Source organism: Mastomys coucha, unplaced genomic scaffold (genome assembly GCF_008632895.1).
Source record: "Mastomys coucha isolate ucsf_1 unplaced genomic scaffold, UCSF_Mcou_1 pScaffold21, whole genome shotgun sequence".
Classification (NCBI taxonomy): domain Eukaryota; kingdom Metazoa; phylum Chordata; class Mammalia; order Rodentia; family Muridae; genus Mastomys; species Mastomys coucha.
In genome coordinates, this window is record NW_022196904.1 from 101,016,390 (window position 1) to 101,026,109 (window position 9,720).

Genomic DNA, 9,720 nt, shown 5'->3' on the forward strand with positions numbered 1-9,720 from the left:
ATTGAAGAGACAAGCCCCTGGGTGGGTCATCTGTAAGGGGTTTTTCTAGATTCAGTTAATTGAGGTGGGAAGTCCCCACCCTAATGTCAGATGGCACCAATCCTACTGCACAAAAAGGGGAAAACTAGCTAAGCGCCAGTGTTCATCTCTCTTTGTTTCCTGACTGCAGATGCTACGTGATGGACCAGCTGGCTCACCCTATAATGATGGAGCAAGCCAAAATAAAAATAAACGGACCCCTCTTTCAAGTTGTTTTTGTCAAGCATTTTGTCACAGCAAGAAAAGTAATGAACACGGTGGCCTTATGGAGAGTCTTGGCAATGGATACCTTGACACATGCTATAATTTGTTCCAGGCCAGAGACAGGGGAAAGCAAAGGGATTCGGGATAGAGCTTTTTCAAACCCTGGGCTGAGTCTCCCCTTCCTCCTTGGGTTCAGGAGCTGCTCATGCACAGTGGGCACAAAATGTCAGCTAGGCAGGGAGTTCCCATCAGATGCGACCAGTCAGTTCCTGGGACCAGTCATGCATGGAAGGTCTGAGTATGAAGGCTTTTGTTGTTTGTTTGTTTGTTTGTTTTGCACAAACTAAATTAAAGGCAAGGATGGAACATGTGGGAAGGATCTGGAGCACTGCTTCAGCAGGAAGCCTCCGTTTGTGGGGCAGTGAAGTCACCGTATATGGCCTGAGAGGAAATCCCTCAGCCAAGATGCAAATAGGTCATCAAGTAATAGCGAAACTATGCAGCTGAATGGAGCTGCTCTGCAGACTCTGCAGTTGAGCAAACTCCAGGACCAGGAGGTCCACAGAGGATGGGGCACAGGAGACTCTCCCTTGTGCCCCCAGCCAGTGTCTGACCGCCTCTTCCTATCTCCCCATTGGGATCTGCCCCCTAGACTCTCCAGCATCCCCTTGCTCCCAGTGGCTGAGATCAGGCAGGGACAGGAGATTGTTGGAGACTCTTGCTGGTGACTAACACAGTACTTGAGCAGGAAACAGACTGCAAAAGACTTAGGAGACGCTATAATTAGCTCACGTCCTAAAAACACTCACTTGGGAAGAAATGGAATTAACACACTGGGAGGAGGAGGAGATGCAGCTCCCAAGCAAGCCCAGGCATCATCCAGGAAGTGAGCTTTCCTCCCAGGCAGCACCCCAGCCTTGCTGAGTGTACCCAGCTCTGCTCCAGAGTCGACCACCAAGCCCTGCTTGCTGCCAATAAGATGTCCTGGATTGTCTGTGGTTCTGGATAAGGAGCATGATGCACAATGATGTGCATGAAGGACTGAGATTCAGAGTTCACGAGTATGAAGGCTCTCGCTCGGGGCTATTATGGATTGCATGTAAAAATTTCCTCATAGGCTCACGTTCTTGAGCACCTGGTCCCCGGCTGGTAGCACTGTTTTTGGGAGACTGTGGAACCCATGGGGCCATGGTTTAGAAGGAGGAAGTGGATCATTAGTGGCTTTCTATATCCTTTTCGGTAGGTTCCCCTCTCAACTTCATGTCTTTGGTCATAACCCACTAAATATCTAAGTATAGAATTTTTATATATTTATACGCATGCACACACACACACACACACACACACACACACACACATACAGTGGGTCTACCAGTGGCCACATCCTTAAGGAAGATTGATTCATGTTACTGTGACAAAATTTCTGGGGGGGAAATAAACAACTTAAGTGGGGATAGGGGTGTATCTTGGCTCACAGTTTGAGGATATACAGTCCATAATCATGGGAAAACATGCAGATGGCCCACGGTCACGGGAACACGTGGCAACTTCTTTGCACCTTGTATCACTAACTACAGAGCACATACAGAAATGTTCATTTAACCCTCCAGGCACTCTGCCCAGAGGCCTCCTGCCTCCAGCTAGATAGTTTCCCCAGCAACTTTCAACTGCTAATAGCTCCTGAGTAAGGTGTAGGGCCTGGGGAACTCTGGCTGGTTTGATCCTGTGCAGGTAATGACAGCAGCTGTAAGTTCACAAGTACAGTCGCCATGTCACGTCCAGATGGCAGCATGAAACAGAACTCCTCCCCATCCTCTTCTGTGACGTTCCCTGAGCCTTGGAGCATGAGTGAGGGGCTAGGGTTGGGTTGATATAGATGTCCCATTTGACTCTCAGCATGCTTGTTAAGTATTTAACCACAATAACAAGAAAAAATAATATCCTGGAGAAGTGCAAAATAGAAGTGATGATACTTTAAGAAAATCCCTTATGATTGCCTCAGTTTCCCCTATATGCCAGGCTGCAGTGATCCTAGTAGCCTGAATCCAGTGAGGGAGTAGAGAGCAAGTCAGGAGGATTAGTCTTGGATAAAGGGCAGTTTGGGGTTATCATACTTGCGAGGACACTCAGTTACTAGGTCCCTTAGAGTGGACATTTGTAAGACTGTTGTCTTTTTGTGTTTTGTTCTTTTTTCTGGTTGGCAGGACTTCAAATCTTTTATTTTTCAAAGCCTTACAGCTTGTCTTCAAAGGAAAACCCAAGAAAGAAAGAGAAAATAGATCTATCCTGAATTGGGTGGGGATTCACAGTTCCTGGCGATTATACAAAGCACCCATTCCCTGCAGTGCCCTGGGGGTCCACAGAACACTATTTGGAGACCATATATCTAGAGTCCTGACCCTTAGGGCTAGCCACCAAAACTCTTTCTCATGGTCCTTTTACTTCCTCCGTACAAAATTATTGCTAAAATAGTGAACAGCGGAGACTATTCCTGTATTGGCATTGTCTAGAAATGTCAGTCAACACAGAAGGGCAATTCATGTCTCCCAATCCCCTGCCAACATCTTAACAGCCTCAGATCTACGTGATGAACAACATGCAGACTACACTTAGTTCTCCCTCTCCTCAGTAGCCTCATCCTCTGCCATGAGATCTTGCAGCACCTCTGTTAAGAGACAGGTACCATTTTCTACCCAGTGATTGTGAGTGGGCATGGGGATTTGCTTCAGACAGTGTTTAGTGGAAGTGATGGGGCTAGCTCCAGGTAGGCCTTAGGAAGCTTTGTGACCTCCTCTTCTTTCTCCTCCTCCTTGCCCTCTTCCCCTCAACCCCACATTCCTGCTACTGCCAGAAGAACAGTTCTAGGTTAGACTGCTGATGACAAAGCAGAGGTGTCACTGCAGAGGACACACCAGACCCGCCATCCCCAGTTCACCTGCTACCTGCTTGCAGAAGCATCAGTCCCTAGCCTCCCTCAGGATCACTAATGATGGCTTCTCTGGGGCCCGTGTTTTGAGGGGTCTATTCCTCCTCCAGCTCTCTACATTGCTGAGTTACAAACTGCCCACTGTTGAGTACTTTATACTAATTGCAGTCTGAATGTGAGATGCCCCTTATAGACTCATGTGTTCAAATGCACGGTCCTCCCCCTCGTAGTGTTGATTTGGGAGGTCGGATCCAGCTGGAGGCAGTAGACCTCTGGACAGACGGCCTTGAGGGTTATACAGTTTCAACCTCTGCTCTGGCCTGTACCAAGCAGCTGCCACATGCTTCTGTTACCACGGGCCACTCTTTCTCCACCAAGATAGACTGCATATCCTTAAACTGCAAGCCAAATGAAGCCCTTCCTAGCTTAAGTTGCTTCCATCAGATATTTTTGTCACTGCGATAAGTGACCAATGCATTACTTAAATACAGTTGGGGTGTGGGGTAGCTCAGTTGGCAGAGTGCTTGCCTAGGGTGATACTGTTAAATGTCAACTTGTCAGAATATAAGATTGCCTTGGGTTAGTCTCTGGTTAAGCTTATGGGAGATTACACTGATGGCATTAACTGAGGTATGAGATTCTGCGGGGACCATGACGAGCATTGCCTACCAAGGGCAGAATGGAAGAGATGGCCACTTGGTATATGTGAACTTTTACTCCTCTTTGTCTGGATTGCTCCTACCCACGCATTCCCTAACTTTTATGGCCTTTTTGGTGTGGGTGGGAGGAAATGCAGTTGCCTGGCTTCAGAAGCAAATGGATACAATCCTACCAGCTAAGCCCTCTGCCAAAACCATAGTGGGAAGAATCACACTATCAACCGCTTCAGTTAAGACTCATACCTGGGCGCTGGAGAGACGGCACTGACTGCTCTTCCGAAGGTCCTGAGTTCAAATCCCAGCAACCATAAGGTTGCTCACAACCACCTGTAAAGAGATCTGACGTCCTCTTTTGGTGTGTCTGAAGACAACTACAGTGTACTTACATATAATAATAAATAAATCCTTGGGCTGGAACGAGCGGGGCTGGAGGAAGCAGAGGTCCTGAGTTCAACTCCCAGCAACCACATGGTGGTTCACAACCATCTGTACAGCTACAATGTACTCATATACATAAAATAAATAAATATATCTTTAGAAAAAAGATTTATCCCTATCCCTCACCTAGTGAGGAGGATGAAGGTTGTCTATCGGCCAGCCCCAGCCAAGCCCATCAGCAAGAGTTGGAAAGTTTTCAGCTATGTTGTTTATGTCTCCCAGTCTCATGTACCGGTGACACCAGGTTGGCCCCAGCATGACTAACCCCAACAGGGCTGTGGAAAGGTCAGTGGTTGTTGCCCAATTCCAAAGTTCCCCTTTAGGCCAGCACCTGAATATCCTCTCTAGCCTTCCCACAGCTCAGTCTGGCAAATAGGCTTCTACCTCATTACTTGTGTTTTAGTCCCTGTGGAGAGAGAGAGAAAGAGAGAGAGAGAGAGAGAGACAGAGACAGAGACAGAGAGACAGAGAGACAGAGACAGAGAGACAGAGACAGAGACAGAGAGACAGAGACAGAGAGACAGAGAGATAGACAGAGAGACAGACAGAGAGACAGAGAGAGTTGATATGGGCTTTTAAAACCTCAAAGCACATCCCCAGTGACAGTTCCTCCAACAAGGCCACACACCTCCTCATCCTTCTAGTCATATCACATAGTGCCACTCCCTGGTGACTAAACATTCAAATCTATGAGCCTCTGGGGACCATTCTTACTTAAACTACCACACACATTTTTTTTCCTGCAAGGATGGAGTCCCCTGGATCTCATTTGACTGAGACCCTAAGGCTGTACTATCTTCCTTTATCTTTTGCCCTTATGCAGGCCAGACCTGGTTCTGAATCCAAAACCACTTCCTGCTTCAAACAGGAAGTTCTCTCAGAAGTGAGATGCCTCTGTCCACCTGGGGGCAAGTAAGCTTGGCAAATGTCAGGGCCACTTCCTGTCAGAGCCACTTCTAAGAAACCTGCCAGATCCTGAAGGCAGGGAGCTAACTTTCCTGAGAGCCTGAAGCCTCATACTCCTGTTCTGGCTGGCCTTCAGCTGGAGAGTTCTAATGGGGAACTGTCAGATACCACCCATACTGACTTGATTTTTGGCTTGCTTTGGCACCAACATCCTGTCTGTCCTGTTTCCTATGGAGGGGCAAATGAGTGAATTTTAATTATGCTGGTATATCACAGAGCTTGGGGGAGAGCTGGCTTTTTAGAACTCATCTGGCAGCTATCAGCTAGAGGAAGGCGTCTAGGAGCTGAGGCAGGAGGGAGGGAAGTGAAGTCATAGGGCCAGAGGCTTCCTTCCTGGCTGAGGCAAACACCTCGATAATGTATGGTCGGTAGCAGCAGCTTACCTGACCCTCGAAGCTCAGGAATGGCAGTCCCTTCCTGCAGAGGCCTCCCCACACCCAGCTCTACCCAGGGTACAAGCTCCCCTTCCTGTCTCATCCATCCACTGAGCAAATGCCACCTTTGAACAAGGCTGCAAATTCATCAAGGTGAATTGTGTGCACCCTGGCACAGGCATGGAAGAGAATGCTTAAGCAAAATAAATCACCCCAAGTGCCACCTGCAGGAATCCTGGGAAAGAGTACGGATTTATTTATGTTTACCAACCCCCACTCTTTAGCTCTAGCTTTTCCTCTGGTCTTGAACCCAGTCCCTTGGCCAGGCTGACAGTGGGTTGGTCACAGGGTTGCTGTGTTTTTTCTGTTCCCACCTCAAAGCTTAGAGACTTCCAAAGTCATTGGTCTTAGGATTCTCCCCTGTATCCATCAGGCCTCAAAGAATTCTGTCTACCTTTAGGGAGGATCCTTAGCTGAAAGTGGCTGTGGTTGTCCTCCTCTTCCTCCTCTTCTCCCTCCTCCTCTTCCTTTGCCTCTTCTGCTTCCTCTTCCTTTTCTTCCCCTTCCTTCCTCTCCATCCCCTTCCTCCCCATGACACATAAGATTCTCCTGGACAGACAACACTGTGGAATCTTTGACCACAGACTAGGCTGTAGACCCTGGGAACGAGGGGAATCTCCCTTTCTCTGACAGGCCTGGTGCTTCCAATTCTCACAGCTTCCCTCTCTCCTTCCCTCCCATGTCATTCTCCTAGTCATCTGTCAATGTCCTCTGTCCCCTTTCTTCCTTGCTCTGTCTTTCTTGTCCCTCTTTCTTCCTTCACCCTCTCTCCCTCCTTTCTTCTCTTCCATAACAAGCAGCAACCGGCTAGGTCCCATGGTCATATCTGTAGATCCTGGGTCACAATCCTACTAGAGACAAGCTGTGCTTGCTGGGCTGAGGTGCTTCAGTATGAGCCTGTGTTCTCATGTGCAAAGTGGGAACCCTCTGCCCTGCTTCTCTGTGGAGGGTTCAGAGGGTTTGTATCTCTTCAGCCCAGCACTCAGGGATCAGTAAGACAGATGCCCTGAAGAGTTCATGAACTCTGTGGGATATGGCAGATGAGCTCAATGTGCTAGGTACAAAAGGAACAGCAATGGGCCCAAGAGAAGATTCTAAACAAACTCCAGGTGCCATCTCTGTCATAATATATGATAATTATTTTTCATAAGCATAAGAGGAGACATAAATAGTTCCCCTGCAAAGCTCTCAAGGGCAGATTTTAAGGGCTGTATATTGAAATTAAAGGTGCACAGTGACTGAGAAACCAACCCCATATCCTGTGTGAAATTTTCTTTACGTAGCTTGTAGGGGTTGTGAGATTGCCAAGACACTTCTGTTTCTTCCTAGGAAGCAACCTTTAAAATGGGAGGCGACTATTTTATGTCTGTAGGGCAACATAGGCTTGGAGCTACACAGGCCTAGGAAGCCCCTGAAAGCCCACACAGGGGGTGACCATAGCGTTCCAGCAAGCATGTATCCACTTAGTGGGACTGTGCGGCATAGAAGGATGGCCTTCCAAGGCAGGTTAGTTCTGACTGACACAGGGGCTGCCTACAGTGCCGGGATGGCAAGGAAACTGAGAGGTGCGAGGCAGGAAGAAGACCCTGTGGTGAATAGCAGAATCTATCATAGGAGGCTTTAGGACCTGGAGCAGAGAGTATTCCAGTCCATGTCATCTCTGAGTTAGCTAACTTTGACCATGAGTGTGAGCAGCCTGCCTCCCTGCAGGATGTTCTCAGACTCTTTTCACTTTGCCACTGGGATTTCTGTAGGAGGATGCTCAGGTTCATTACTGTGTCCTAAACAGCTGGGGGCTGGATCAGGTGCAAGACTCAGTGTGCCATCCAGAGAGACCCTCTCTCAAGTATGTGAATGGAAATAGGGGATTCTATAAGCCTTTACAAAGTGATGCTAAAATTCACACAGAAGGTAAGAAGGGCAAAGGAAGAACTTACATGACTTTAAAGAACAAGGACAGACTGACACTGACAGCCATCAAGACTTGCTACCAAGGCCCCTGTGTTAAAGGTTTAGTGTAGGCATAGACAATAGACACCGAGATAGAACCAAGAACCCAGAGGCGAGCCTGTAGCTGTCTGGACCATAGTGAGAGGCAAAGCAAGGTGTAGTTCCATGCACAGCACATGAATATATGAAGTTTAAAAGCTGAAAGAACACTACAACACATTGATTCGAATGACTACTTTTTAACACTGTGCCAGTATGGCAAATACCTAACTGGAAGGAAAGGAATCGGTGCCTTTAGGACTCAGAGTATGAACTGATGGGTCATGTTTATGCCCATTGGTTTCATTTAATTTTATTTTGGGTTTTGAGACACGGTCTCAACGTGGCCCAGGTTAGCCTTGAACTCCTCCTTCTCTAGCCTCAGCCTTCTGCATGCTGGGATTGCAGGCATGAGCCACCATGAAAGCATGCTTCTGTCTTCAAAGAGGAAAAAGCAAAGTGTGTAAAGTGAATGAAACAAAGGGTCACAGCCATGAAGCTGTATGGCAGCACATGTGGCTACTTTATTGCCTTATGTTAGGAATATTGGAAAAACCATCCCTGTATTCTTGGCCTCTGGTATTCCCTGAGGAGCTGGTTATGGGCTGGAGGGCAAAGGGCAGAGATGTTTTCTACACCTCATGTATAACAACCAATTTACTCATAATCATTCATTCATTTATCACCATGGATAAGTCATGCATGGAGAAAACAAATATAATTAAGGTTTGCTCTTCCTCAGCTTAAGAAACAGGAAAATGGCCACTCTGTGATAGGTGCTAAGACTGAGGTGAAAGCCTTAAGGATAACACAGTGGGAGGAAGCTTTTGTTCTGCCCAGTGTGTGGGAATGAGGCAAGCATGGAGTTGGGCCTTGAAGGGTGAATAGAATTTTGCAATAAGATAAGAGAGTGGTGGGAGTAAAGGCCTGGAATATGAGTGGGGCTGGTATGTTGTGGGGCTGGAGAGCAGCTTGCAGCTTGACACGTGCTTCAGAGGGAACATCTGGCAGTAGAAAATTCTGGAAGGCAGGAAGATTGGTGATTTAAGTGAGAGGCAATTAGAACATTGCCAGCAGCTGAGAGAGCACTTTGGGGCTCTACCTCTGTGGCTTCCCTATCACAGATTCAACCAATTTGGCGTGGAATTCATGACATATAGTATATTATATATTGTACAGAATATTTGTGTTTTGGTTGGGTATTGTTCTGAGGGAGCAGAAGTGATGGCTCAGCAGTCAAGGATTCTTGCTTCTTTTGCAAAGGACCAGAATTCTGTTGCCAGTACCCACTTCAGGTGCACATGTCCATATAAACATGCACTTAATTAAAAATAAAATAAATGTTTAAAAAATTTTTTTCCAAATAATAAAGTCCTCCTCTTCCATCATTATTTCCCAAAGAATACAGTAGATCAGTGAGTTCAGGTTCAGTGAGAGCCCCTGTTTCAAATGGTAAAGTGGAGAGCCACAAGGGAGACATCATTGATGACCACTGGTCTTGCACCTGTACAGGCATGTACACACACAAGCGTACACGCACACGCACACGTGCACACCCCCACCACACAACATCCACATACTCACATATGCACACATACATCTGAGCTCAGGAGGTAGAGGAAAGAGAATCAGGACTTTAAGCTCTGTCTTCAATTACATAGTGAGTTTGAGGCCAGTCTTGGTTACATGAGACTCCATCTCAAAAAGCCACAACAAATATAATAAATATAGCAAGAGGATGTGTGTAGGTTATAGCCAAACATATCCCCACCATTTTACATAAGACACTTGAGCATCCTCCACAGATTTGGGTACCCGAGGGACTCCTGGCCATAGAACTGAGGGATGTTTGTATTTTTCTGCAAAGCTGCACATTCACAGACAGGGACAAGGTCTTGGTTAGGCTTGCTTCAGCTCTGTTGGGTTTGCTTTAATCAAGCTGTGTTTATCTCCTCGATGTACCCACAGGCCTCCCTGTCTGCTGGAAGAGCTCAATAAATACATGTTGGTGGCCGGGCAAGGAGGGAGGGAGGAGGCAGGCAGAGGACAAAGCCAGAGAGAGGAA